Genomic DNA, 26,207 nt, shown 5'->3' with positions numbered 1-26,207 from the left:
CCCTTGACAGGTGCCCTGCCCCCTGGTCACCATCTTGGGACCAATGTCTCGGGGGCAGTGCCAGTGGGACCCAGAGCGGGGTGCAAGCTACCAGGGGTCTGTGAAGCTAGTTTGGGCTGCACCAGCAGGGAGAGGGGGGAGCTGGCTCAGCTCCATAGAGCCCCTGCCGGGCAGGACCCTGTACTCCTGATGCCCTGCTCTAGGCCCTGCCAGTGCTGACCCCGGGACACTGGTGTGGGCCCCATGCACCCACTCACTCCCAGTGCCCCCCCCAGCCCCGTGTTACAGGTGGGGGAAGCATGCAGCCCTGACACCCTGCTCCATGGCAGGGAACAAGCTGGTGTTGAGCGCGGGGAAAAGCAGCCCCTCCCCTCCCTGCTGCAGCCACTCGGAGAAGCAGCAGATGTTTGCAGCTGGCCTAGGTTCTGGGTAGCTGCTGACAGCTACAGAGCCGGGGCTGGGGGGCAGGGGCTTTGGGTGAGGGGGCAAGGGGCAGTAGGGGTGGGCGGGTCATGAACAGGGCTGGGGGCAAAGGCTTTGGGTGGGGGGCAGGAGGGCTGGGGGCATAGGGCACAAGCAGGGCATCCTGCCATGTACCCCCTGCTCTCATTTTGTTTTGAGCAGGCACGGGCAGTCCCAGGCGGGCTGTGAGCGGCTGCAGCGTGGGGCCCCAGCCACGAGGCAGAGGAGGGGCTGCTTTTCCCCCCTGCATTCAGCACCAGCTTGTAACCTGCCCTCAGTGGCATCCTGGCCATTGCTGTTGTGGGAGCCTGCCGGGTTCCCCCTGGGTCCTGCTGCCCTTGATTCCTGTCTTTTATGACAGGAACCAAAGAGAGAGAAATATCAATTTTCTAAATTTTTTAGGAACCCTGCAGGCTGGATAGAATGGCCTCGCGGGCCGGATTCAGCTCGCGGGCCATACTTAGCCCACCCCCGTGTAGTGTATATAGAGGTGATTGCATAATAACTAAAAAATAAATTCTTAGTCTTGTATATTGTATGGGGGTGTGGCTGGGGATGTGTGTGTTTGCGGGGGTGGGGTGTGTGTATGGTGGGTTGTGGGGGTGTGCATAGTGGGTGGGTGTGGTGCGGAAATGGGGGTAAGTGTGGGGGGTGTGGGTGTTGTGAGGGGTGGGTATATGTGTGTGTAGGGATGGGCGTGTGGTGGGGGAATGGTGTGGGTGTGTGGGGTGGGGGGATTGGGTGTGTGTGATGGGCACATGGGAGGTAGGGGGGGTATGGTAGGGCAAAAGGGTATTTTGGGGGGGGTGTTTTTATATGGTTGGGTTGTGGAGGCAGGGTATGGGTATGAGGGGTGGTCGGAGGGGAGCCCTTCTTCAGACTCCCCCCATGGCGCAGCAGCAGGAGGGGACACTGGTGTCTGGCAGTGCATGGCTCCGGCCAGTGCTGCACTTCACAGCAAGGAGCACAGCCCCTGCTGGGCTGTCTCTATGGCCAGTACTCCCTGCCACACACAAGAGTGAAGCTCCAGCTATATGCTGCCAATTCCTGCCACGCTGGTCCTGGGAGTCCACGGGGAGGTAGAGGCAGGGCTCCTCTCCACTTCCAGCAGAACCCCAGGATCTGTGCGGCAGAGATTGAGCCAGCTTCAGCGCCTAGACCTTCCCTCCCATGGTATGTGAGAGTGGGGCTGCGCATGTGCAGCAGGGAGCACCTGCGATAGAGATGGCCCAGCAGGGGCTGCACTCCTCATTGCACTGTGCAGCACTGCTGCCAGCCCCATGCTCCATGCTCCCACCCAGCTGCAGCTTCATCCCCACTCCTACCTCCACCCTTCCACGTCCCTACCTGCTGCCTTGGGCGAGCAGGATGCCAGGGAAGCCGGGCAGCCCTGGCTGGATGCTGTTTGCTCATCTTGCCTGGCCCTTCTGCCTACAAGGGTGAGAGTGAGGTGCAATAGGGTATGTTTGGGGCGGGTGTATAGGTGGGCGCCTCACTCCCACCCTCATGGATGGAGGGGCTGGGTGGGGTACAATTCACTGGTGGGTGCCACAGGCTGGATGAAAGTGCCTGGTGGGCCGAATGTAGCCTGCGGGCCATATTTTGCCTGCCCTGGTTTAGATTCTTGCTTGACTTTGACTCCTACCTCTAGTTTCTGACCTTACATCTTGGCTTATAGTTCTGGGCCTACTTCCCGACGTTAGACTTTAATCCGGGTCCTGACTTTTAAGCCGGGTCCCCCTGCCTGGTTCTTTTCACCAAGCTGCTCTTTCTCTACTGAAGCAGTGCCCTTGACATTTTGCTTAGTATTTGTCCCTAAAAGGTCTGAAGTGACTTGGTTCATTTCCTTGGTTCATCTCCTTGGTTAATAATGATCCCCCCATTTATCTTCTAGTGTCACCCCTCAGACTTTTCCAGTCTTGCATGTACTTATAGTTCTGGTAGTAACTTGGATACATCTTTGACTAAAATGAACTGGCTGATTTGTCAAAGGATGAAGATTCTCTCAGTGTTTAGAATATATAATTGTAACTAGATACTTTTTTACAAAAATGTTTTTCAAGTAGTGTCTTGTGTTACCTTGTAGCACATACATATTTAGAATTTAAATAAAAACATAAATAATAGTGCTTATTCTCCCTTACTCTCTCCCTCTCTCTATGTGGTTTATGTTCAACTGTTGTGGGTGTTTTTCTGTTTCTGATGCAGCTAGTTTAAGGATGCACAACCATGAAAATAATCCATCTGGGGAAAATTGTTCTCTTAAATGTTGATATAGTACATTTTCAGTAGTCTCTTTAAGAGCAAGTGACTCATTGTCACGATCCCTGCCTCTATAACACAATTGTGCTAAGTCACATTCTTTATTGTTCTGCTGTGGAGGTGGTTGGGGAAAGAATGGGAGGAGACAGACGGAGAGAAATAGCAAATTGTTGGGTGTTTTTCCTCTTCCTCCTTTTAGACTACTATGTCAAGTTGATTCTAAAGTAGGAAGCTTCTTAATACCTCTAAAATGATTACAAGCCAGAGCCAGCTGGTTAATGTGAAACTACAATTGATAAATAATGCTAGCAGTACTGTTAATGAATTATTTCTTCATAGAAGGAAAATTGCAAGTTCCTCATTCCTCGTTTTAGCCAAGAATAAATTTACCTTTAAATATAATAAAATAGAAAATGATTCAAGCAAATTTCTTTGATTTCAGATATGTAAATAAAAGGTAGGGGTGCATTGATAGATAATTTTTGGGCCGATATCAATGGCCAATTTTTAACAAGCCATATCAGCCAATACCAATCTGATTCCAGTATGCAGCCCTGCAGCATGGAGAGCAGCATCTGGCTGGTAAGTCTGTTGTGGGGGAAGTAGGGAGGGAAGGGGCATGGAGGGGGAGCGGGGTGCAGATAGAGGTCCCAGCAGTGAGGGAGGGAGTGGAACTGGGGCTGGGGCAGGCACTGTCCAGCCAGGGCAGGATGGGGCATGGGACAGAGCTGTGGCTCATCCGGGCGACACGAGGCAGGGGTGGCAGCTTTTGTTGCTGTGCGCACCCCAAGAGAGCATGGGGGGCGTGTGCCCCCAGATCTGCTTGTGGGGCAAGGGTGGGCTGGGACAGTGCTGGGCTCTTCCCAGTGGGGGGCTGGGCTGGGCTGGGCTGTGTTTGGGGTGTGCGGCAGCGGCGCTAGGCGACGAGCTATGATGAATTTTGGGGTGGCTGCAACTTCCCCAAATCTCCCTTCCAGCGCAGCCACCACCTGCCCCAAGTGCAGCCCAACCCAGCTCCCTGCTGGGAAGAGCCCAGTGCAGCCCTGGCCCCAACCCACTGTGGCAGCCTGCTCTGCCCTCCACACAGATCCAGCGGCACATTCCCCCAGTGCCCTTCCAGGGTGTGTGCAGCAACAGGAGTCGCACTCCCTGGATGAGCCGCAGCTCCGTCCCATGCCCCATCCTGCCCCAGCTGTTCAGCGTCTGCCCCAGCCTTTGCCCTAGCCCCACTCCCTCCCTCATTGCAGGGCCTTGATTTGCCTCCCTGTCCCTTCCCTAGCCCCTTCCCCCACAACAGACTTATCAGCCAGACCTGGATGCACTTCACACTGCCCAGCTGTGCTCCTGGCTGCCTGTGTGCTGTGCTGCTGCTGTGCACATGCATGCAGTCTTTATCGGCCACATCAGAGAAAAAAAGCCGATTGCCGGTGCTCTCAATTTTCATTATAGATTTCATAGACATTAGGGGCTGAAAGGGACCTCATGAGATCGAGTCCAGCCCCCTGCCATAGGCAGGAAGTCAGCTGGGATCAGGTGATTCCAGCAAGGAAAATATCCAGATGTTTTTTGAAAGAGCCCAGAGTAGGTGCTTGCACCACCTCTGGGGGGAATCTGTTCCAGACCCTGGACACTTGCGCTGTAAAGAACTTTTTTCATATGTCTAGTCTAAATTGGCCTTCCTGGAATTTATGGCTGTTAGACCTTGTTATCCCTTGAGGAGCTCTGGTAAACAGCTGTTCTCCCAGGTCCTGATGTACCCCTCTTATATAATTGTAGGCTGCTACCAAGTCCCCCCTGAGCTTTCTGTTTTCCAGACTGAAGAGTCCCAATCCCTCAGGCTGTCCTCATACTGCCTGCCCTCCAGACCTTGGATCATACGAGTGGCTCTCCTCCGGACTCTCTCAAGCTTCTCCACTTCCCTCCTGAAGTGGGAGGCCCAAAACTGGATGCAGTATTCCAGCTGTGGCCTCACCAAGGCTGAGTAAACAGGAGGATGACATCCCTGGTTTTGCATGAGATGCATCGGTAGATGCACGCCAGAGTGCATTTTGCTTTGCCAGCCACTGCATTGCATTGGTGGCTCGTATTCATCTTGTGGCCAATCAGCACCCCCAAGTCTCTTTTGCTCGTGGTGCTAGCGAGCGTAGCACTGCCAAGCTTGTAAGTAAGTTGAGGGTGCCAATCCTATATGAGACCAATGTATCGGTCTAACAAAAGGATGTGAGCTATAAGTAGGGCACGCTATTTCCCCTTTTTAATTTAAACTGAGTTTATGCTTTAAGAACCTGCTTTAGAGAAGGATGTGATTGCTGTAGCTTTAAAAATGCTACAATTTTCATTATCAATTATTTTTTTATTATCAATTTTTTTCATTATCAATTATTATTATTATACAAATTGTATGATTTTTCAGTCTTAACAAGCTGCAAAAGACATGCATGAATAAAACTAACATTTTTACACTATTAAAAGACATATCTGTGCGGAGGAGGTGTAGTATTTTGCAAAACTATTTAACGTCAAAATTAGTTATGCTTATAATTTTCATTTTTCTCTTTGTTTCAATACAGAGCAGCTGTATAGCTATTGATGTATTAGAGATAGGTTAGGTTGGTGAAAGGAGTTAATTTGATATCTGCCAGTGCTTTGTTTTATCTTGAAATATTTCAGTGTTTTATTTCAGCAGAGCGCTGGCACTGACAAAATGTGGGGCCCGTTTCTTGCTGCTTTTGGAAGTTTTACTTGAGTAAGGACTTTAGGATTAGGCCTTTGATTTGTATAAATTTGTAAGTTTCTGCTTTCATCAAAATGACAGTATTTAAACTTCACATTAGTGTTGAGACTGACACTGCATTACTGGTAAGGAAAAAATCCATTAAACTGAATCAAAATGCTGTCATTTATATGCCTCTAATTATCAAGGGACTAGATTTATATTTAATATGCCTTTTCACATTTCTTTTTATAAGTGCCATTTGGCTTACTATGTACTTAGGGAATATCAATAGGTGTTTAGTTGGCTAAATGAAGTACAGATCTCTATTTCTGGATTCATGTATAGAACATCTTTTCATGTAGAAAGGAGAAACAGAAGTGGGTATGATTTTGATTAGCTAAATCTATAACAGGCAAATGTATTCAGAGGAGCTCTTGTCCCTTAATAGCACTTCTACTAAAATTGGTCAGATACAGTACATTTTTGGTGGGTAAGAGGTTATCAGCAATATTGCTGCTAGCCATTTCTACTAGAATCAAAAAGATGGGTGTAAAGTTTTTTATTTACAATAACTGCTGCTAATATTACTTTCATACCTTTCCTCTTATGTGTATTTCCATTCCATGTAAATATTATTTGCCACCTAGGAACAGACCGAATAAACTGAAATACTGTATGAGAATATTGTTTTAAACCAAGATTCTATAAATAGTTCAGCAGGTTTGGTTTCTAAATTTATAAAATAGTATCTTTTTAAAACTTGCTCTTTTGCATTTCTTTCCTAGGTCTAACTGCAGAGTAGGTTCTCTTCATGTGGACCTGCAAGTTAGACCCAGGACACAACCAGTCTTGAGGACTCTTTGGCATTGGTGGCACTTTGACTGTAAGTTAAATATCTTATTTGGTGAAAAAAACACTGTGATGTGGTTTAACTAAGCTGTAAAGTAACCAGAGATAGTTTTGGAGAATTTACCACATACTGAGATGCTGATTCCTCTTTTCTCAACTCTTCAATAGGTGGATTGATTCAAAACACTGATAACTAAGCTAACAATTTGTTAAAAGCTGAAATTAACATTAATGCATTATGGGTGAGAAATTGTATAGTAAAATAATTAATAATTAAAATAATTAATTTAAACACCCATAGGTTCTATGATGTAGGCATGTGTAATTATTGCTAAAAGAATAAAATAGTGATCTGTCTGTGACCTAAAGATGATACAATCAGACAAACAGGATAGTATGAATCAACAAATCTGTCCTAAGAACTAACCTTCCCATGCCCAAGAAATCTTGTTAATGCTGCACTAAGGTAATAGGAAACATCAAACATCCAGGAAATGCAAAAGTTAAGGCTTCAATACCAGTAGTAATGAGGCTGAACTTGCAGGTATGGTTCCTAAATCTCTTCATATAACTTTTTTCTTTAGAAAGAGCCAAAGAATTATTTCCTAAGTGTTCTTTCCTTGTGGGGCTTGCAAATACTGGTTTTGATTCGCTTTGTTTTAGAGGTGCACTGATACACCAGTCTGATATCGGATTGGCAGCAATATAAGGAAAATTGGCTGTATTGGAAATTGGCCCGATGTGGCTGGTAATTTGGCCAATAAATGCCCATGTGTGTGCGCAGCCGCAGCGCAGCACACAGGCAGCTCAGAGAGCTGCATGCAGCTGGTAAGTCCGTTGTGGTGGAAGGGGAGGGGGAAAGGAAGAGGCATAGGAGGCAGATCAACACCCCCTGTGGTGAGGGAGGGAGTGGGGCAGGGACTGGAGCAGGGGCAGCTGCAGCTGTGGGCTGGAGCCAGAGCTGAACTGGGCTTTTCTTGGTGAGGGCGGGCGAGCAGCAGCTCTGAGAAGGAGGGGGGGGCCTATGGCAAAATTTGGGGTGGCTGTGCCCCCCCGCATAGCTCCCTCCCAGTGCCGCCGCCACCACCTGACCCGAGCCCAGCCCCTGCTAAGAAGAGCCCAGTTCAGCCCTCGCTTCAGCCTGCAGCTGCAATTCACCTGCCCCACCCAACCCTGCGCAGATCCGGGGATGCACTTCGCCCTTCCCCCCATGCCATCCTGGGGTGTTTATTCAGCAGTGGGCTGCCCCCTCCCCTCACACCGCCAGGACAAGTCATGCCTCCATCCCGTGCCCTGCCCTGCCCAGCTGGGCAGTGTCTACCCCTTCCCTATTCCCTCCCTCACTGCAGGGGCATTGATCTGCCACCCCCATGCCCCTTCCCTCCCACCACAACAGAATTACCAGCTGGACACAGCTGTATCTGAAATTGTATCAGTATCGGCTGATATGTCTCCTTAAAAATCAGCTATTGGTATCAGCCCCCAAAATCTCTATTGGTGCACCCCTTCTATGTTTTTACTAAAGTTGTCTCTTAAATTATAACTACTATGGATGGTTTTAAACTCCACTCTGCTCTGATACTGGGGCTATGCAGTGGAATACAAATAATAAAGGATAGAAAAGCTATGGCACATTAAGCTCTTTTTTATTTTACCTTTTGATAAATTACCTGAATATCATTCACTATAATACCTGTGTCTTACAATGGGAAAAGGTGAGCTCTTTATTTTTTTAAATAGGTATATTTAATTTAATTATTAATTTTAAATATCTCTTTATTTTCAACCGGAATAGTACAGTATTTCACAGAATATTAAGAATAATGAGTTTCATTGAAGAGTACAAGAACTGTACAACTCTTGCCAGAAAGATAGGGACACTGCCATTGGGACAGCAGTTGTCTTTCATTAATGTCATCTGTGTGTGGTTTGTATGTTTAAGAGCTGATCAAGAGTTCCATTGCCTTCACATTGATTTTTTTTGGATCAGAAGAAGAAGTCTGGAAAGATGGTCTTAAGGTGGTCATGTAGTCTACCCCACTGTTCAAGGAAAGGATCATTCTTGCCTAGCCATTCCAGACAAGTGTTTGTTTAATCTGTGATTGAACTTCCAGTGATAAGGATTCCAGTTCTACATCTGCTGTAGATAATGTTTTTTTTGTTAACTGTCTTCATAGTCAGAAAGCAATTTGTAATAACTAAATCTCTCTTGTTGCAGTTTAGGTTCATTACTACTTGCCCTAAGCTGTTGGCTCCAGAAACCAATTGATTGACATCCTTTTTTGTATTTGAAAATTTATGAAATCCTGTCCCCATGTGTTTTATCTATGCTAGAGTATCCCAGTTCTTCCTCAATGTCATATATGCTAGATCTAATGATTTTTGTTATGTTCTCCAGACTTTCCAATTTGTTCAAATCCTTCTTAATGTTTGGTGCCCAAATCTGGACATAGTAATCCAGGTGAGGCAACACTATTATTGAATAGAGGAGAATTGCTTCCCGTCACTTTGATGTGATTCTCCTGTTAGTACATCCCAGCATGCTGTTAGCTCTTTTTCCTGGTGTAGTTTTTATCTGAACAGATTTTACCCAGTTGTAGTGTAAACCCTGTAGTGACAAAAAGGCATACCATTATTTTTTAAATTGGTAATCAACAATTCTGGCCATATGTCTCGTGGTAACATGGCTCATTTTCTGGCAGATCTGAAAAGAAAGAAAGAAATGAAAGGGGAAAACATCCCTACTGAGCATAGTTTACTAATTGATATGATCACATTGATACCAAGGAGAGAATGCCCACTGGAATCAGTAATGGCTCCTTTTTGTTTTCATGAGCTCTGAATCAGATCTTTTGTGGGGTGCTAAATAAAAAGAAGAATCTAGGTCAGTGCTTCTCATCTGTTTTTCTTTATACTGCACACTACCCTTGGAACTGCCCCCAGCTGTTCGCATATCAGTCACCTTTCCTCTTCTCCTTCAGTTCTCCATGTAAGACACATCTTTCACAACAGCCTCTTAAAGTCATTGCAGTATGTCCTGCAATCTCGCACATCTGAGCTTATCACTTGTTTGCAGTTGATTTAAATTTCTTTTAATCATTCTGTACTACCATTGTCAGAACTGTATTGTTAAGTTATTTTCTATTTTCCTGTACTTCAAAGAAACAACCAAAATATTTCGGGTATCTGCAAATTATTGCAGCTTTTTTTTTCTCCAAAATCTCTGATTCCCATACTTTGGAACAAGGATTTGAAATTTAACATCAAAGCTTTTGTTGTCCATAAGAAAGCCACTTAAATTTGGTTCAGTTACAAGCCCTTTGGAAAAAAAAGTTCTTACTTCTACTCAGATTTGGATTTTAGCTACAAAATTCCTTCAGAGATTTTGTCTGCACTGGAAACATTCAAGTTCAGCAGGACTTTCCTAGCAATTGCAAGCTCTGGGCTCATGCGGAAAGTGAAAGATCAAGGACGGGGTGCCTAAATCTGAGATTACAAGCACAAAAGAGACCCAGGGCTCCCACAACCCCTGCTGAGCCCAAGCAACATTAAGGAGAACTTCTTGATTTAAATAGATGTGCATGAGGGGGAACTGGAACTGAGAGAACTGTGACTGGATGAGCAGAGCTACTGAAACAAGGTGGTAGCAGGGTTTGAGGTCTGAGATCAAATAAAGAGACTAGAGAGCAGTTTGGTCTAAAAATATTTGTAGAGGTTGATTGGGTGCAGGGGAGTGATGATCTGGATGACAGAGGCAGAAGTCAGGGTAGATTTCAATTTTATAGATTTCATAGATTTTTTTAATAGCAATTGTGAACTGGACAAAGAGTGGGAATAAGATTGAGAGGACTGGGATTGGGACTAGGAGGTGTCACTTGAAGGGAATGGACAGAAGAACCTATGCCAGGGGTGAGCAGTTATTTCGGGCAGAGGGCCACTTACTGAGCTTTGGTAAGCCATTGAGGGCCGCATGACAGGCAGCCAGGGGTAGATAAATATTAATTTTCTAATTTTTTTTTTAGGGGCCCTGCATGCTGGATAGAATGGCCTGGCGGTCCGCATCCGGCCCGTGGGCCACATTTTGTCCACCCCTGATCTATGCCCACTAGAGCACGCTCCTCTTGAGGGCCCAGCAAAGAATCCAAAGTTCCGGCATCTTATTCTTTCAGTGTCGACACGTATGTAAACCTTGCAAGTGGCCTGACCCCCTGCAATGGATACTGCAGCTGCCAGTGTCAGATCAAAATCTATCATACAAACTCCCATCATCTGATTTAAGGACTGAAGTGAGGCTGACCAGTCTGTAGTTCCCTGGATCCTAACCCTTCCCATTCTTAAAAATGGGCACTATATTTGCCCTTTTCTAATCATCTGGGACCTCTCCTGATCTCCAGAAATTTTCAAAGATAATGGCCACCGGCTCATCAGTCATATTGGCCAACTCCCTGAGCACCCTTGGGTGGATCATGTCTGGCCCCATGGACTTGTACACATCCAGCTTTTCTAAGTAGTCCCTAACCCAGGTGTGGGCAAAATTCATCCGGCCAGGCCATCCTGTCTGGCCTGTGGGGTCCCTAAAAAAATGTAGAAAAATAATATTTATCTGCTCCTGGCTGCCTGTCAAAGATGACAGGAGCCAGGGGCAGTAGATCCCAGGGGGAGCCAGCAGCAGGACCCAGCAGCCACAGCAGCAAGCCTGGCCTGGTCCTGCCCCACCCCCAGCCAGAAGCCTCTGCCTAGCAGAGGCTTATGGCCTGGGACTCTGGGGCTATTCCTGCCTCCCTCTGCTGGAGAGGGAAATTTAAATGAGGGGTGGAGGGGAAGCAGGGGAGGACCGTGGGCAATCACCCCTGTCCTCAGGGCTGGGCTGGGCCAGCTTCTGCAGTCCTGGCGCTGCAGCAGTGGGCAGGGGGTAGAGGGGAGTGATGGCAGTGGTAGGCAGGAAGGCAGGGAAATGGCTGCAGCAGGCAGGGGTTGAGTGGCAGTGAGTGGGCACACAGAGCACAGTGACAGCTGGATGGGAGTGCAGGGCCGCACCAGTATGCCGGGGACCCAGAGTGGGGCGACAGGAGCGCAGGGCCCAGGCTGGGAGGGGCTCTATGGAGCCGGGCCAGCTCCTCTCTCTACCTGCTAGCGCAACCCAGCCCAGCTCCATAAAGCCCATGCTGACCCATGTTCCTGCTGCCCTGTTCTGGGCCCCTGCTGGCCCTGGCCTCGGCACACCAGTGCGGGCCCTGCACTCCTGCTAAGCTGTCACTGTGCTCTGCGTGCCCGCTCACTGCCACTTGACCCCTGCCACTTGACCTCTGCCTGCTGTAGCCATTTCCCTGCTTTCCTGCCTCCTGCTGCTGCTGCTCACCACACCCCCTACCTGCCGCTCCAGCTCTATGTGGTTCCTGGGTGCAGCGCCGGGCTGCAGGACTCGGCAAGAGCTGGCCTGGCCCCTGTGATTCTCAGCTGGCTCTCTGCAGTGCCAGCTGGGCTGGTCCGCTCCTGCTATGTCCTGCAATCTAGGCCATGCAGCTGAGATGTGGTGCCGGAGCAGCGAGCAGGTTGGGGAGGAAGTGGCAGGAGAAGGACAGGAATGGCAAATGAAGGGGATGTGGCAGTGAGTGGGAGGACGGGCTGCATGCTGGTGCCCCGGGACCAGGAGCAGAAGGAGCACAGAGCCAGGGCTTGACAGGGGCTCTGCCTGCTGTGGGGAAGCCATGAGCAAACCCTTCCCTTCCACACATGCCACAACCATCCCCAATTACCCCCACAGACAACTCCCAACAAACCCCATGCCCACCCACATGCTTCTCCACCCCACATACACCCCCCATGCTGATCCGCAGACCTGCAGCCCCCGACAAACCTATACCCACCCACCTATACCCCCAATGTACTTCATTGTAGAGCTATAGTGCAGTCAGCTGTGTGTACACTACACAAACACATGTAAATCAGCACAGGAATCCTTTTTAAAATCTAGTTAATGAATGTTGTAGTAGATGTTTGATTTTTAGAATATAATTTGGTATTTTTCTGGTTCCAAGATGCCAAACCCCCTTGCTAAAAGGTGTATTTCTATGGGGGACAAGGAGAGGGACTTCTGGTGGCAAAGGTCAGGGGTTAGGGGGTGGGATTTCTGGTACCAAAATGGCAAACAGGAGCGGGGCACCTGTCAAGGGGCGTGGCTACCCTTACTGCCCTCAACAGTTTCCCATAACTTGGTAAGGGTCCTCCAGGTGAAATAATTGCCTGCCTCTGCCCTAAACTGTTCTTTAGCTATTGTTGGCTGCTCACCTCCTCCCGAACCTATGCTGCCAGGTGCAGTAGTCTGGGAGCTGACCTTGCCTGTGAAGACTGAGATAAAAGAATGCATTGAGTACTTCAGTCATTTCCACATTATCCATCACTAGGCTGCCTCCCCATTCAGTAAGAGACCCACACTTTCCCTGACCATCCTCTTGTTGCTGACATACCTGTAGAAACCCTTCTTGTTACCGTTCATGTCCCATGCTAGCTGCAACTCCAGTTGTGCTTTGGCTTTCCTGATTTCATTCTTGCGTGCCCAGGCAATACTCTTACACTCCTCTGTTTGTCCAAGTTTTCACTTCTTGTAGGTTCCTTTTTCATGTTTTAGCTCACTGAAGAGTTCTCTCCTAAACCAAGCTGGTCTTCTGCAATACTTGCTAGTCTTCCTGGGCATCGGGATGGGTCATTCCTGCCCCCTCAGTAAGGTTTGTTTAAAATACAAGCAGCTTTCCTGGATTCCTTTCCCCCTCTCACAGGCTTCCCAGGGGATCCTGCCCATTAGTTCCCTGAGTGAGTCAGAGCACTTTTCTGAACTCCAAGGTCCTTATTCTGCTGCTTTCCTTCCTTCCTTTCCTCAGGATCCTGAACTCAGTCATCTCATGGTTGCCGCTGCCCAAGTTGCCATCCACTAGTATGTTCCCCACCAATTCTTCTCTGTGAGCAGCAGGTCAAGAAGAGCAAGAAACCTTAGTTGGCTTCTCCAACGCTTGCACCAGGAAGTTGTCTTCAGCACTTCAGAAACTTCCTGGATTGCCTGTGCACTGCTGTATTGCCCTCCCAGCAGATGTCAGGGTGGCTGAAGTCCCCCATGAGAACCAGGGCCTGTGATTGGGAAACTTCTGCTAGCTGTTTGAAGAAAGTCTCATCTACCTCATCCTCCTGGCTTGGTGGTCTATAGCAGACCCTCACCATGACATCACCATTGTAGCTCTCCTCTCTGACCCTAACCCAGAGACTTTCAACAAGCTTATTTCCAGTTTCATACTGGAGCTCTGAGCAAGTATACAGCTCTTACATAAAGCGCAACTCTTCCTCCTCTTCTCCCTTGTCTGTCCTTCCTGAACAGTTGATACCCATCCATGACAGTGCTCTAGTCATGCGAGCTATCCCACCAAGTCTCTGCTGTTCTAGTCACATCATAGTTCTGAGACTGCAAGGACTTCCAATTCTTCCTGTTTGTTTCCCAGACTCTGTGTATTTATGTACAGCACCTGAGGTAACTGGCCAATTGCTCTGCTTTCTCAGGAAGAATGAGAAGGCCTCCCCTGTTGCATCCTCCTGCCTGTGCTTCCTCCAGGTCACCCACTTCCCTACTTGCCTTGGGGCTTTGGTCTCCATTCCCTGGTGAGCATAGTTTAAAGGCCTCCTCACTAGGTTAGTGAGCCTGTCTGCAAAGATGCTCTTCCATCTCTTTGTCAAGTTGTCATCCTTTTTGTCCCTCAAGTAATCCTGATCAGTAATCTGATGCCCCAATTTTAGTCCATTAATTTCGGATTCTCTTTTCCTTTTTGTTTGCTGTGCTTAACACCGCACATTTAGAATTCAGATTAATTCATTCTTTCTAACTTGCTGTTATGTAAAAACAGGCAGTATTGGAATGTTTTTCAACAGACAACAGGGTACAGGCCTCTGTACAACAGCTCCCACTCTGGTAGCTTGTATATCATTATAATGGAAGGTTCATTAGAAATGCCTCTTGGAAAGTGAAAAGCAGTACCTGGTCCTTTATAACCCATCCCGTCATCAATATGTGTACCCCTGTATTCCTGTGATCCTCTCTTATTTCTAATAACTCCACTAATAACTAATCTGGATTCCTGCTTCTTTCTCTTTGGGAGAAATTTGAATGTGGAAGTGAGCAGAAATACCAGAAGGCAGAATCTTCTGGGTTTCCAGGAATATAGTTTTAAAGTTAAACTAAAGACTCCAACAAAACATGTAATTATCCTCAGTAACCACTAGTCTGTGCTCATAGTACATCATCATTGCCTTTTTCAAGATTACGTCTCATAATGTTGAATAATTTTAACAACAAAAAATTCTTCCGTTTCCCCTCTCTCTACTGCTGTTGTTTCCATGGTTTTAAACTCTTACTGTAACATATTCCATGAGTGTGTTACCAAATACTTCTGCCAGGAACTTGGCAGTTCCCGTATACTGGTAGGCTTATGTGGTGGGTACATTACAGTTGAAAGGTATGATTCGAACATATGTAGGCATAATTGAACTAGGTTTAATTTAGCTAACTTGGGTACCAGTAGCAATAAAATATGGTGTCGGAAGCTTCAGCCATTAAAAAAGCACCTGGATCCATGTTGGCTTTTATAACCTTCATTGAAATGAGTACAACCTGAGTTTCCCTTATATTAATACCTGAGATTAAAGTTAGTTAGTTTGGCTAGGCCTCTATATGCTGTAATCAGGCATGTAATTGCAATGTAGAAATGGCCATTGTTATGGGAAAAAGCACGTTTAGCAGACCCATGTAAAAGAGAGAACATACGGAGAATGAAAAGATCAAAAAAAGGTCTACTGCTAATACTAAAGATGAGTAACACATTTTTTCTAATGACAGAAATGCCAACTTGTTCTAGTTTAGGCAAGGAACTGATTGCAGAGTTTAAGGGCTTGTCTATGCTTCAGAGCTGCAGTGGTTATAACTATACTAGGCAGCAATGTCCTTTAGTAATGATGTAGCATATACCAACCGAAAGGGGGGTTTTTGTTGTTTGTTTTTTTTTTAATAGACGTATCATTCAGGAAGTTGTATGAGCAAACCAACAGAAACTTCTTCTTTTGGCCTAATTGCATCCATATCAGGGGTTTCGCTGTCATAGATGTCTCGGCTAGTAGATGTGATCATCTCTCATCTCTAGCCAATACAGTTATGCTGACAGAACTTCGTAGTGTAAACCTGGCCTAAGAAATATTAAAACTGGAAATGCACAGGATTTATTCTTGTCTTTATATGTGGGAGTAACTACCATTCAGTTTTAATATTTTATGTTGTCAGCATTCAGTTACAGTAGTGTAAGAGTGATGTTGGCTTTCTTTACATCTCAAATAAGGGTAAGTGAAAAATAATTATACAAAATATATCTGAGAACCAACAATTTAATAACTTGAATCCACTGTCTCTTGGCTGCTAATTCAGATGAGAGTCCTGGGAATATCCCTAATTATTTTTCAATCCCATGTTTTGGAATTGGAGAAGTATAAAGAATAAATACAGCAACCAGTACCCATGATGAACTGGGAACTTTTTCAGTTAAATTATTGCTGTTTACAGTACATTTCTATTTTTTGAGTTACCATTTTGTGTAACCAAGGCTGTTCGAAAACCCAGTGATGACAATAGAAAGACACCTGTTGCCTGATTGTAGATCCTTAGTAATTTGAATGGAAAAATTGCTATGCATTTCAAAGTATATTTTATTAAATATTAATTAAAATTGGGCAGTTATTTTTTTTCTAGGGTTTTTCTTTTTTTTTTTTTTTAAGAAACTACATAACGACTTGCAGCTCAGTACTGTCAGAACAAAATACAGGTACTTCTGAAACACTTGTTCTATGAATCACATTATCAATTCTGCCAGTCAGTCGTGACTCTGCTGAAAAGAGGTGTTTAGGCAAGGAGGCCTGGTTGCTTAGCAATGGACATCAGAGGTTTAGACTTTTAAAGCTGCAGTATACATACTTTTTTCTGTTACAATAGGCCCCTCATATTACAAATTCATAAATGTTGTTTCCTGTAGCACTGCCTCTTACTAGACTTTCCCCCCCTTAAATTAGTGTTGGTTATTACAGGAAACTATGCAACTAAATGCATGCTTGTAATGGTAATACTAAAATTACTGAAAGGGTTTTTGTTTTTTTTTTTTAATATGCTAAACCAGTGTCTTTGTTTAGGTTTCATAATGATCTTTTGGTTTGCCCTTTTAGGGATGATTCTGTGACGCATACCGATTCCTTCCTTCCCTCAGTTTTAAACTTACCAGAAAAACCGAACTGCTTCTAAATCTTAATCATTATGTCCTTTTTCAGAATGGAAATAATATCTTAAACTTATCTGTCCATCAATCTTTTAATGCATTTTTGATGTGGGGCAGAGCTGTATGCTACCCAGTGTGTCCACACATGGCAGATAGTGGAATGACCTTCAGGGAAGGTTGGCTGTGAAATAAACAGGAGTAACTGAATAAGCAGTTGCAGACCAAGCAGTGGCATCACCACCAGGATGTGGTGAGGACAGCAGATGGCAATGGTTTCTCTCCTGAAAAGCCACATATCCTTTGATGGTGCTGTGATGGGTGAGCAGACAGAAGATGTTAGAATCTTAATGGCTGTGGAGGCAGATGAAGGCTGCAGCAGAACAAGATTCCCGGTTGTCTTGGTCTCCTTGCCATTGGGTCAAGACCCTGTTCTGTCAAGAGCCATGTGGAAGCTTCTGTTCAGCAGCTTTTCCACAGTAAAAAGTCACACACAAGCGTCTTCCATGCCAGCACATTCCTCAAGCCCTTTGGCAGCCAGCTCATGGTGATGGGAGCAGGACTGTGAGGTCTGGAAGCTCCTAGTTATGAACTGGCATGAAGGGCAGCAGTTACAAGAAGGCCATCTAGCACCTGGACAACACAGGAGTGCAGTTCAGCAGCTGTAACTTTAACTGAACACCTTTTTCAGGATCTGCTCTGCTCACCCCACATGGGGAGGGGGCTAGAAAAGGTTCCCTAAACATAGCCTGTCTAATACAATATTCAGTACTTCTTCCTGACTGGATAACTGCATCCAGTGGGATCACCTTTACTGTGGTCGAAAATACCAGCGAAGACGCACCATTATTTTCAGGACCTGGAACGTGGACAGCCCTTATAGTGAATGCCCAGAGTGCCGCACTGCAACTGTGGCCCAAGAACTTGGGCAACACATGGATGTAGCTGCACTGAGCAAGACCTGGTGAGCAGGAGATGGGCAGCTTAAAAAACATGGAGGCCGGTATACCATCTTCTGGAAGGGTAAACAGGAAGGAGAATGCTGACTTCACAGAATTGGCTTTGCCATTAAGACTGAACTCATAAACCAACTCACTGAGGTCCCTATCAGAATTGAGTGCTTCGTGACTGTCTTAAACTGGTAGGGAGCCAATATGCCACTGTCATAAGCTTGTATGCCCCAACTCTTGATGCAGCCAGTGAAATCAAAGAAGAATACTATGGCAGCCTTGACCATGCCCTTTCTGGCATTCTGGAAGGACAGACAGACTTATTCTTCTCAGTGATTTCAGTGCCAGAGTAGAAGGGGACTCTAACCTCTGGAATGGGAACCATCAGCAAGGAAGAAATAGGAAAGGTCAACTCCAGTGGCATCCTCCTTTTCACCAAATATGTGGAATATGGACTCACCATCACCAACAACTAGTCAGAGATGCTCTCAGAATCCCTCCAACTCTTGATGATGTGAGGGAAGCCATCAGGCAGATGAAGAACAACAAGGCATCTGGAGCAGATGGAATCCCCGCTGAAATCTTAGAACAGGGAGGAGAGGAGCTCATATTGCAGCTTCATGCTCTCTTCTTAAGGAACTGGAATGATGAGGAAATCCCAGATGACCTCAGGGACACCATGACTATGACACTCTTCAAGAGAAGAGACAAGTCTGACTGTGGAAACTACAGAGGGATAGCCTTGCTGTCCACCACAGAAAAGATCATTGCTAGAAGCCTCCTGAACCATCTCCTTCCACTTGCTAAACAGCTCCTCCTGGAATCTCAGTGTGGGTTTAGGCATCAAGAGGCACAACTAACATGATCTTCACAGCTTGCCAGCTGCAGGAGAAATGTTGGAACAGCATAAGCCTGTCTATATGGCCTTCTTTGACCTCACAAAAGCTTTCAGCTCTGAGCCAAGAAGTGTTGTGGAGGATCCTTCTGAAGTATGAATGCCCACCAAAATTTGTCACCATTCTCTGCCTGCTCTGTGACAGTATGTGAGCAGTGGTTCTCCGTAATGGATCTATCACAGCTCCCTTTGAGGTTAAAACGGGAGCTAAGCAAGGCTGTATCATCACTCCAACACTCTTTTCAATATTCCTTGCCGCGATGTTACATCTGACCACCAACAAGCTTCCAGGTAGAGTCAGAGCTAAACTACCAAATAGATGGTAAGCTGTTTAACTTCAGCCGATTCTAAGCTGAAACCAAGATCACCCTAATCACAATCATTGAGCTTCAGTACACTGATGATACTGTAGCTTGCACTCCCTCAGAAGCAGATCATCAGGCATTGTCAACATCTTTACTTAAGCATACAAGAAAATGGGACTAATACTTAACATTCAGAACACTATAGTCCTCCACCAGCAGGCTCCTAATGAACAGTCCCGTGTTCCAGTAATCCAGATCCACGATGAGACTGGAGAATGTTGAGTATTTCCTGTACCTCAGAAACCATCTCTTGCAGAAGGTTGACATCGATGAAGAAATCCAGCATCGCCTCAAATGTGCAAGTGCAGCCTTTGGACACTTGAAGAAACAGGTGTTTGTAGATTATGACATCAGATCCGAAACCAAGCTCATGGTTTATCAAGCAGTCGTGATCCCCACCTTGTTGTGCAGTGCTGAATCATGAACAGTGTAGAGGAGACATCTAAAGTTGTTGGAGAAGTACTGTCAGTGCTGATTACAGAAGATCCTCTGAATCCAGTGGGAAGAGAGACTCACCAATATTGTACAACTTGCCTCAAGTCTTCAGCTCTGCAGGCAGAGTAAAGAGATGCAACATGGAATTGATGTATATCAATTAATATAAACTAGGATGTATGGCTTTATCTTGCTGGCTCAAACAGATACTAGAGGTGGGCTGATACTTATGTCTAGGAGATGGTAAAAAAGGATAAAGACGTTGGGGTTATAGTTACCTTTCACAAGGCTATACTGTTTTAGCAGCTTTAAAAGGGGAAGGTGATTTGCTACTGTGGAGTGTGAGTTGGGCTTTATGATGGTATCTGCAGGCTTCTGTAGTGATACTAGTTAGCCAAAACACTATTAACATTTGTTTCATTCAGGGGTAAAGGTGTAACAGATTTGCATGCTGCTGTAGTGAGACAAGTGTAGCAAAAGTAACAATTACATCATAACAGTTTACCTTGGCATCTTTTGGTATCAATACAGTTGCTACGTTTTTTTGTATTCTCATTTTTTTTAAGGTGATATACTGAGTTGAAGGTCTGGAGTTCTTCATATTAAGAGGAATTTGTTGAACAAAACAAAGGCCAGCAGCCTTTTTCAAACCATGGGTGTGAGCTGGGCGGCTTCAGTGGAACGTCAGCAGCCTTTGGGCTTTCCCTATGCCCTTGCTAGAACCACAAAGCTGGGAGTTGTGCTGGGGCCAGCACTGCTTCTCCCAGCCACCCACTCCCTAGCTGCAGTGCAAGCACAGCTTCCAGAAGCTGCACCAATGCTGCAGCCTTAGGGAAGGGGGAAGGTGCAAAGAAGCGACAACAAGATGAGCAGTTTCCAGCTGTTCAGCCCCAGTGCAGTTCCTCACTGCTCAGCCCCAGTGCAGGTACAGGCACAGGCAAAGAGCCACAGCTCTATAGTTTGAATTCACATACTTTGCCGACTCTCTGCTCTGTGCTGCTGCATATTTATAGATTTTTCTTTTATGCTACTCATTTTTAAATGGTTGTACAAAGTGTGAAACTTGGGAAGGAAGAGAGTTGAGAATTGTTGTACTGTTTTCCTCCCAGTTAGCTTAATAATTTAGGGAGCCTTTCTTTGTGTGTCTGTGCCATATTCTCATGTTTGCTACTGTCATCCAGAAAGTAGCATTTGAACAGTGTGCAGGAGCCCAGTAAAGTCTTTATATTTTACATTACAATAACCAAAGTCCAAAATTAGCTTATCCATTAAGGTCTATTACTATATCACCAATATTTGTAATCAAAGCATGCATTTAATTATCATTTCCATACACAAGTAAGATAGTAGTCTAAACAACATATTATATGATTTCACAATTAATTGAGCAGAAGATGAAAGTTTTAATACTGAAGGAGCAGCAAGAGAGAGTTTGTGTGCTTTATGTAACCAGGAATACAGGTAACTGGAACTTGTGGGAAAGCTTATTTGTTGATTTATTGTAAAGATAGAGTAGTAATATAGTAAACCCACTAGACTGGGGTATCAAAGATGAAGCCTGCAGGCTGGATCCAGTCTGTGGAGACTTGTCTTCTGGCCTGCAGTGATGCCTCCGATTCTTGGACTGGACCCATACACTGCATGTGGCATGCACTGATGACCAGCCGCACATGCAGTCATGGTCAGTGAACATGGCACATGGGGCTGGATCTGATGAATACCCTGTGCAGGGTGCTGGCTGGGGCTGGCACACCCAGTGCAGGGCCAGGGCTGGTATAGACTGCATGCAGTGCTTGGGGCCATTTCAGGACAAAGCCTGCATGCAGAAGACTGAGATATTCTGGACTGCATGGTGCATACAGCACCCTCACTGAACCAGCTCTGCATACTAAACCTAGTGTGCAAAGCTGGACTGTGGACCCAGTGTGGCCTGCACACCATCCTTGCACCACTCATGCAAGATCAAAGAGTTGGACACCCCTGCACTAGACATAAATTCCTAAGAGAGATCATGTTTATGTATTCTCATGTGTCCCAAGAATCAAAATTGTTTCAATAATAAAAATCAAAATACAGTAATAGTTAATAGTCACCTGCCTAGCCATGGTTAAATCTTCTTATTTTAATATAAAAGTTCTTTGCATTTATTTGCTATTGATAATTGGCCTTTAATTCTCCAAATGTATGAGTGCTTTAATTTTTTGCCAGAATTTAATATTAAGGCTGAAACTTTCCATTTCTGCCTCAAAATTTTTTTTTTTTTTAAAGCTTCAACTAAAATATGTGAGCAGCCTTGGAGAATGATATGGAGCAGCAGGAATATATTTATTTTAAATCTGAAACTCACGTCATTGAGAAGCTGTAGGGCCTCCATGCCTTGAAGCAGGGACTTGAAATTTGACAGGGCATTGCTTTACTGTCAGGGCTGTGCCATTATGGGTTGATTTTCATAGGTAGAAAAATTTGGCCATTTCTGAACCTCTGAAAATCATTGTGCAATCAAGTGTTTCTAGAGTTTGTAATGTAAAATATGTAAAGTTTTTTTTTGTCTACAGTTAAAACTACGCAGGAGCTGAGCATTAGGCCTGTGCGAGTAGACAGGTATTCGATCAGGCTTCGGATCCAGCAGCTTCGGATATCAGCGATCTGATCCAGCCAAAGTGGTTCCTGAGTTTTGGAGCTGCCTCAGAGATCCAGCCATAGGGTATAATGGAGGATCAGTGAAATATCTATAACTTTGTTGTTTTGTCTCTGCTTTGAATTAAACCTGCAGGGGTGGTAGCCTCTGCTGAGAGCATGAAGCTTGCCAAGTTTCAAGAAGATAGGTGCAGGGACTTGGGGGGAACTGCACCTCAAGCTGCTGACAGGCAAGACTCGTGATGTGGGTGGGTGACACTGTGTGCGTGTAGGTGCACCCTTCCTGGCCCTGAGGCCTATGCACAACACAGCAGTGTGCCCCAGTGAGGCCTCCTCCTCCCCTACAGCCTCACACCCACTCCACCACTTTACGTGACAACAGGTAAAATAACTTGGCTGGCTCAACACCAGTAGCATCAGCAGCAGCAGCAAAGGTACCCAAGTGAACCTGTCACAAGCCTCTCTTTTTATAAAGTATAACAGGGTGCCTCCTCTGGGCTGATCTAACCACTGCCCGCCTGTTTCTGGGCTAACCACCCACCTTCTCATTCACCACGCCTTGTTGGCAATTAATTAATAGATGTTAATCAAGTGGGAGGCTGCCTGTTTCCTGCCCCGATGCCAGGGGGCGCTGTCTGCAGCTCCATTCCTCCCCTACACCACAGCCCAAGCCTCGCAGATGGCATCTCGCTGTTATTATTATCACTGGGCCCCAGAATCCTTCTAATTGAACCTCCCCTGGATTCCTCCCCTCAGGTGGTCTATTCCACCTTCATGCCAGGCAGCATAGCTCCCTGAACTGCTTCCCCTTCGGGTGTGGTCCCCCCAGGACCTTTGGCTACTAGCCCTGGCCCACCTCCAGGCCAGTCAGAGCCCCAGGCCCTTAGCTCTTGGGCGTTCCTTGCGGTGGTCCCCTGGCCTTTTGACCCCTCCAGTCCTGGCCCCAGTGTTGACCAGTCAGGGGAAGTTCAGACAGACATGAGTCTATGGCCTTACTCTTTCTCCATGGGGTCCACCTTCCAAACAAGGGGTAACCCACCCAGTTGTGGGAGCTAGGGGTTAAGGTACCCTGACCCACCTTTCACCAGGGTGGTAACTGGCCTGGCATTTCCTGGGGGCTCCCGCGCCACTGGGAGTCCCACCAGGCCACCCACTCACAGCAGGGTGCAGTTTTAGGTCATACCTAGGACCAGGAGCCTCCTGACCATCCCCTACAGCTCCTGCCCTTACCTCCAGATGATACCAGTAGCCCTCCAGCCCGGCAGTGTTGTTGCCTGGCCTCCAGCAGCAGAGCTGCCCTGTTTATGTGGGCAGCCCCACATTCAAAATGGCTGCCCTCATCAGGCACCTGGCAGCTGCCAGCTCCAGGCCCAGGGCAGCACAACCAGTGCCCTGCATCATAAAGGAATTGACAGCAAGAAGTAAAGATGTTGTGTTGTGTTGTGTTATGTTGGACATATGATGTTACTCATGGTGTGTGATGGCTTATCTTGTGTTTTTATGCCTATATGTGTATTATGAAAAAAAAAAGGAGTACTTAGAAAAAAATATATGTCTTTGTAAGCTTTAAGGTTGAAAACCCCTTTGTCAGGCTAAGGAAGTACCTGCAGGTGGTCCTGGATGGAAGGAATAGTAAAGAAGCCAGAGGCTGGCCTGGCCTGCAATGCCAGCAAGAAAGCCAATCAGTGGAAATGGAGGTGTCAGGGGCGGAGGGACAGGCTGGGGTGGGGGGTAGGGGGAAAAGGGGGATGTAGCAGCGCAGGTGAAGTGCAGAGGTGTCTGGGGTGTCAGATGTCTGGCAGGTCTCAGTGTGCCAGCATTCCACTGTGTATATTGAGCCCATGAGTGTCTGTACCTACTACCTAGGAGGCTGATGAAGTGCAGTTCATAGGCCCAGCTCTGAAAAGTGGTTTGTACATTCGAACAAGCACCTAACCTCATCACCAGAACTGAAGTCAACTTCCTACAGCTCAAAACACAAAACCTGCCAACTATCTCCAGTACCCCCACAAACTGCACACCCAGAATCTTATCAAAAACAACAAAACCCAACTACCTGTGGGGGACATTCCTCACGAAAAAACATTCTGCCTCCAGTCTCTCAGGCCTGATCCTGAGAGGGAACAAATTACAATGCAAACCACTTTTTAGAGGTGCTGCTTTCTGGAGGAGGCCTGCGTCTAGGGGAAATTTGAGGGATGTGGAGCACAAACTCTGATTTCCCCTCAGTCCCCATAATTGCTTGAGCCAGTGCGCTCAGCATCCCTGGTTCCAGCTCCAGCTCTTCCTCTAGTAGTGGGATCCTTACGCTGAGAGATGAAATTCAGCGTGGAGGAGGCAGTGATTCCACTGCTGGTGCCTACTTCTGGACTGAGAGGAGGTGGTGCAGGTTCAGGGACGTCAGGTGCAGACACTGCTCCCACCTCCTTGCTTCAACTGTCAGCACTAATGTCATGGCTGCTTGGGAAGGGAATGTGTCTGTGTTTGGGGGTGGGGGACTTGCAGCTTTAGCTCTCCCCCTACTCCCACTCCCTCCCCTGCCAGAAGACCTGGCACCTGCCCTTCCAGCACACTTCATATTGATCTTTCCTGTGCTGCAAAAGGTCTCTGTGCGTGTCAATCCTTTTGTATTGTGTGTTTTATTCGCTGTGTTGCGTGCATGCACTGGACGCTTCTTTGATTGTTTGCTTTAGGGTTAAGAGTTATGTAAAAATTGTGTGCTGTCTGTCTCTCTGTCTGTTGTCTTCTCCTATGAATATCTGATTTTTCTTCTTTATAGTGTGTGTGTGTGTGTGTGTGTGTGTATGTGTATGTGTGTGCATGCATGCAATCTGTGTACCTCCCTGGACAGTGATGGATCACACTGGCAGGGAAAACACAGCTTTCTTTTTTCAAAGTTTCCAACAAAAAAAAGAGCAAATACAAATTCAAAGAAATGAATTGAATAGTAATTGAATAGCTAAGATAAGATAAGATAAATCCTACCCAATCCTTTCTAACAACAAAAAGGGGCAGGCAGGTTCAACTACTGAGTACAGCAAGCAAGCTGAAATGCTTGAGTCTGAGGGTTCCTTTCTCACGCAGTTCCTGAGAGGGAACAAGCTAGGAAAAGGCACACCATGCCTCCAAACAGAGGCTTTAATGGTGTATCTAGATCGCTCCCCCCAGACACTGTCATTGGAAAGGTAGCCAGAGAGAAATCCTTCTCACTGGCCACCTACATATGTCAGTCTTCCCCCCCTCCCCCGCTCCCCCTCCCACTCCCCCTCCCTCTTCTAACTTTCAGCGTTCAAGGCATCCGAAGCATTTCCGAAGTGCTTCGGAAGCTCTGAACCGCTTTGGACATCTTAACTGAGCCCGCGCTTCGCTCCGGGCATGCTGCTTCGGACACCGAAACGTCCGAAGTGGCCCCGGATCCCAAGTGTGATCTGAAGCCTCGCACAGCGCTACTGAGCATGGCTTTCAGTACAGTTGTTGGAATGCTCGGGCCAAGCAAACCCCACCTGGCAGCTTATTCCCTCTGCCCCCTCTCCCCTCCCTTCCTGCAGACAGCCATGGGAGTGGGGATGGGCTGCATCAGCCCAGCCCTGATCACACCCCAAATTAATCCTAGGGAACATAAATTCCCTATGGTGCTCAAAAGCCTTCATCTGATCCCTCATTTGATAAAGGTTAATTTGTCGTATGATTGGCCACTTCAAAAGCTTTCTGAAGCCTCTCCTGTCATGGCATGGCTGTAGAGCACTTTTAGTAGGTCGATCTCATGACAAACATAACTTGTCTGTGCCCTATGTGTGTTGCCTGCTGACTCAGGGCACTGCCCCCTACAATTTGCTGCCCTAGGCAGCTGCCCATGCTTTTTGTGCTGGCCTTGTTACTAGCATAGTAATTTTCTTTTCCTGTACCAGAATTAAACAGTTCTAGTATAAGCGCTTTTATACGAACATGGGGATTATACTGCACTAAACTGGTATAATGGAATCTTTTATGTGTATACATGCCCAAGGGAAGTTTTGAAAATGTGAAGTAGGAACCTAAGTCCCATTTATGCAGTTTAATTTTTTTTCCCTTAGACTTCCTCACTTTCACCAAAGAGAAATTCTTTTTTACTCTTGGCAGGTAGGTGTTTCAAGTCTTTAATCCCACAAAGGGAAGAAGCTGTCACTTTCATATCACAATTTTAAATACTTCTTGTAAATGTTTTCAAGTCACACCCAATGTGACAATAAATAAAATAGTATAGTGGAAATATTTTTTTCCAGTTGTCTGTAATCATTTACCTAGCTGTGGTTTGACAGCTTTACTGTATAAGAAGTATAACTGTTTCCATTATGTAATCAATTATAA

The 26,207-nt window shown here is 46.2% G+C and overlaps 1 protein-coding gene across 4 annotated transcripts in view; it reads left to right on the top strand.

The window, feature by feature from the left end:
* Positions 1-26,207, top strand: part of ZC3H12B (zinc finger CCCH-type containing 12B) — a 93,531-nt gene that overhangs the window by 25,568 nt on the left and 41,756 nt on the right. Inside the window, exons 3-4 of one of the 4 annotated variants that reach the window (XM_059732778.1) lie at positions 6,226-6,323; positions 21,779-21,927. The exons of 1 other annotated variant lie outside the window; for it this stretch is intronic. The gene's annotated coding sequence lies outside the window, so the exon portion shown is untranslated. Of the gene's footprint in view, positions 1-6,225; positions 6,324-21,778; positions 21,928-23,625; positions 25,980-26,207 lie in introns of those variants that run through there. 2 more of the 4 variants (XM_059732779.1, XM_059732781.1) reach the window with 2 other exon arrangements.

The sequence above is a fragment of the Alligator mississippiensis genome, chromosome 8 (genome assembly GCF_030867095.1).
Source record: "Alligator mississippiensis isolate rAllMis1 chromosome 8, rAllMis1, whole genome shotgun sequence".
In the NCBI taxonomy this organism is placed as follows: domain Eukaryota; kingdom Metazoa; phylum Chordata; order Crocodylia; family Alligatoridae; genus Alligator; species Alligator mississippiensis.
This window is presented reverse-complemented; position numbering and strand designations above follow the sequence as displayed.